We start from the raw sequence: 4,583 nt of genomic DNA, 5'->3' as shown, positions 1-4,583 counted from the left end.
CTCTTCTTGCACATGTTGTGTGAAACTGTGAGTAGATGAAGGAGAGAAGCAAGATTGTCTGTCGGTAGTGGGATCATAGATGACGCGAGCCGGGGCTCTGAAATTGTAATCACACCATCGCAGCATGCACGGCGTCGCTCGGGTTTTCCACCATCTGATCTCGGAAGTAAACAAGCAACTTGTCGTTTTATAACAGACGATGGTTTGTAACACACGGACAGAAAGATTGGTTTGGTTCTCTTGCCACATTTAGTTGTAGATTTTGGATGAGTGTTAGCTCGTTTCACTTGACTTTTTTTTTCCCGTTCAAAGACAAGATGGTCGGGATTTTGAAATCTCAGACTTTTTTGAGCCAAGAACTATTTGTAAATCTCCTGGCACACCCACCAAACAAAAAATGTCACAAAAAGTATCGATACTAAAATGAGGATGATCTTGTTAATTTAATGGCACATTTGACCTGTAAAGTTGAATATAAAGGTTAATTGTACCGTTTGTAATTGTAATTTATTTGTTTTATCTGTCATTGTATATACTAACTGGCAGAGATAGATCAACTAAGAAATCTGAGAGCTAATCAGGTAGGAAATTGACTCATTTTAATTGATTGTCTGTTCTTCTATTCTTTCCAACAACGTAATGTGACAGGCAGAACAAATGCTAACAGGCTTCAGTTGATTATTTTTTTATTTTTATTTTTTTAGGAAATAGAGGGAAAAAAAACGGTAGTCATATGCATTCTGTCCTGATCCCCATTTTCAAAAATTCTGAAATCTTTTATATTTATGCCTATTTGACAATTTATTTTGACATTTTGTTTTGGTGTGCTGTGAGTTTTTTGGCCTGTTGAGTATGTCCCTTGACTCACCACAGATTGGGGGGGGGGGGGGGGAACGCTGCCTTAAATAACACAGCAAATATGTTTTGCCAAAGGTGAGATTGATTTCACCTCCATCATATTTACGCGTTTATCCTCAGCGACTGGCATTTTATTCCTTGGGGCGTCTAACGACGTAATTGCGGGATGATTTGAGCGGCGTCCGTTCGGACACGGTCTCGCGGCCTTCACTGAGCTACATGCCACGGCCCATTACGACAATTTACCGCGCATGTGTGATTACGGCCCTGCGCCTGGTGTCGTTGGCATGATGAGAAGATCTGGATTAGTTCTGCTTTTGGGATGAGACGTTTTCTTGGAATTAAATGCATAAAAGTAGCATGCTAGCGATTTTGTTCACAAAGCAAAAACGGCGATCGATCTTGACAGATTGACTCGGAGCTGATTGATAAACAATGCGTGACTCCGGTTGTACATATCCGATATTGATCGTCGGGAGGAGTTTAGTTGTACATTGTGATTGGTGCTGAGGTTGCGGAAAAACGCTGACTTAAGCGCAGGTGACAAGGTGTTGCTATGGAGACGCTTAGCTGAGAACTTGTGGCGGCTTATCTGTGTATAGTTTATGCAAACGCAAAAGATCAACCCAAAAAAATTATCTGCTCTTTTACTACTAGTTATTCCTTGGCAATAGTTGAAATTTTGTTTGTGTTCAGTCGGTAATAATTGCTGACAAGGTAGTCCGTAACATCGTCTTCATTCCATTGTGCAAAGTCGACAAAACCGATTGACCGTTATGATTATGCATAATTAAAATTCTGCTCAACCGTGAAGCCCCTTTTTTTTTTTGTAACATCCGTCAGTATGATAATTTTAACATTTACTGCTAACCCAACCCGCCGTTTTTTGGTTCTTTTCTCCTCGACTTGAAAGCAGCAGAGACGCTCGAAAAGGACAAAGGCACCGCGTTCCCAAACGATATGCAAATCGTGGAGGAGGCTTTAATTGTTATAATATTTATAACTTGATTTATTTTGGGGGTGATTATCCAATGAGTCCAACAGGACCACCACAAGCCCTCTGTTTTATATTTATGGCGGCTGCTTTCATTCTGATATTAATTGAATTATTTCAATTTGGCAACTCAACCAAGTGGAACGAGCGAAACGGCACTAAATATTAATCCAAGATGGCCACAAAATACACTAACGGTGATAGAGATGTTAATTATCATGATTTTTAAACCAATAAAAAGAACTGCATCATAGCTGGAGGTTAAATTGGCGTTCACGCCATGACGCCGTATCAATTACACATGACTTGAAATCGTTTTTGCAAATGAATTATAGACTTTTACTGTAATATCGTGCTAGCCTTCCCGATATTTTCCGCGTCAGCCGTCCGTCTGCGTTCCTTGTCTTCTCCCGGACTAAAAATAAGCTGAATTGCATCCAGGGAAGGTCAGAATGGATTAGGGAAGCCTGCACCTCCTCCAGCGGAACTGACTTGTTTGTTGTCCGGCCTCATGTCGGATCAAGAATCAACGAGGGAAAGTGCCTCTCTCAGCACGACCGAACTGTCAGTGATAATCTGCCTAGCAACAACATGCAAAAATTGGGTTTAAAAAAAATATCATTAAATTGAGGAAAAATATCTCGACAGTAGAACAGGGAAATTTGACTTGTTGAGATTCTTTCAAGCTAGCAAGTTTTGCTAACAAAAATGAAACGATTTTCTTATTTTGAGCTAAACTTAGTCAGTTCAATAAGTTTACATATTTAAATTGAAGCAAATATTTTTATAGAAAATTACCTGATAATTGCTTGGTTTGGAGATACTTAATTATTGTTTGATTTAAGTTTTTGCAGTATAGCAGAACAGGAGTCTGAGCAATATCCGGTGTCACTAAATTGATTGGCTGTCATAAGATTTTTTTTTTTTTTTTTTCCTTTGCCATTTCGTACCACTTTCCACATCCATTTTTATGATGGCAGCTCACAAATCCAACTGGACAGTTTTAATAAGTAAAATGACAGCCTATAATAATTTATCATCTTGCTCAGGTTTTCATTCTTGAATGGATTGGAAGCCCAAAAAAAAAAGGAAAGGCCAAATGTCAAATTATTTCCGTTCATTATGACGTGCTGTGATTGCCGATCTTTGGGGCAGGCCAATTATTGGATTAAGTGAAAGCTCGGCCGTTCCCAGCGACGCCGCACCCCGTCTAAAGTCACATTTGATCACATCTTATTTGCCACAAAATAGAAAAAGCGGAAAGGAGGTGAGAGGTCATTTGAGATGATCAAAATGCGAAACGCCGCCATCTTCACCAAACAACCTCACTTCCGTCGCCAACTTGGCCAAACAACTCTTCTCTATCCGTGTGACCTTTTTTAAAATATAGCGATCGGCTCGTCCACCTCAAAGACGATTATGCGGCACTTAAAGAGATGACAAACCCAGAAAGGAAAAAAAAAACTTGGAACAACCTTGAAGATAACTTACGAGTCGCCTTCCACTTTTTGACTTGCGGCTGCAAACACACCAAACCGCCCGCTAATCTCAACACTGATGTTCCATTTAAGTGATTGAAAGGCACGCTTCAACCCCCCCCCAACCCCCCAACCCCCTAGCGGCTCACTTAAATACACTTGCCCTTTCAGCCCCACTTACCTAATAGCTGTCGGCACATCGATCAACCCACCCCCCTGCTGTGTGTCACCTCCCGTGCGCCAAGTGCTGATGAGCTTGGACAGGCGAGCGCTTCCTCGCGTAGCATCGCTCACAAGGCAGCGGCATCCGTGACCTTTACGAGTTTGGACCATAATTTAGCCGAGATTAGCTCAGGACGACATGTAAATTATCCAGGAGAAAGGGCAGAAGTTTCTACTTTAGTTGGGCTATAACTGTATCTTCTGGGAGATGTCGCAGCGCGGCTGAGCGGAAAGCCGTTTGGAAGCTTTCAAAATAAATTAAAGCTGTGAGTAACAATGAATTCAGATTTAGAAGGGAATTGGATGCAATCATTAAATTCCGTGATGAAAATTTGAATGTTTTGCATATGAGTGTCACACATCTATCTTGTCAACCAGTGACAGAGCTAAAGGGGGGCCAGTGGGGGCACTGCCACCCTGCCTGAAATATGCTTGGACCCCCAAGGTGCCAAACCAGATAATTGACGAGAAGGTTTTTTTTCATATTTCCACCCATCTCCTGAAAGGAACATGGAATGAATATTTATCAGTGTTTTCTGAAGAATTTGGGGTATTTACAAAAAAATTTTGCAGACTAACTGAAATGTCCCTGAATGGAAAAGTTTTTGCTCGGTTAGTTTTAATTGTATTATTAGCATACATACCTGCACTTGTTTAAAAATTGACAGCAATGGAAAAGACCGTAAAATGGCTCCTTCCAATCGAGACAGAAGACTTGTTGTGTTTTCAGGGGTGCCTTAATGGCCTGTTGAAATTCCCACCTTGAAGTGATGTCATCAGCATATCTCCTCACTACCTTCAGAGTCCTTCATAATCATTAGTAGCCAAGTTTATCAAGGGCGAATTCTGGTTTTCCCGCCTCTGAGATCACTTATTAAAGCAACACAGCGAATCAGCTTTATTGGATTGCCTCCCAACCTTCATTCCGTCCGTCCGTCCGTCTGTCTGGGAGAAGGAGGATCTCAATGTGGGGACTCATCTCGTGCTTCAACCCGACTCCTCTAATGTATTAGATCTATAAGACTCTCACG

Source organism: Syngnathus scovelli, chromosome 1 (genome assembly GCF_024217435.2).
Source record: "Syngnathus scovelli strain Florida chromosome 1, RoL_Ssco_1.2, whole genome shotgun sequence".
Taxonomy (NCBI): domain Eukaryota; kingdom Metazoa; phylum Chordata; class Actinopteri; order Syngnathiformes; family Syngnathidae; genus Syngnathus; species Syngnathus scovelli.
The sequence above is the reverse complement of the archived record's forward strand: the minus strand, read 5'-3'. Positions refer to the sequence as shown.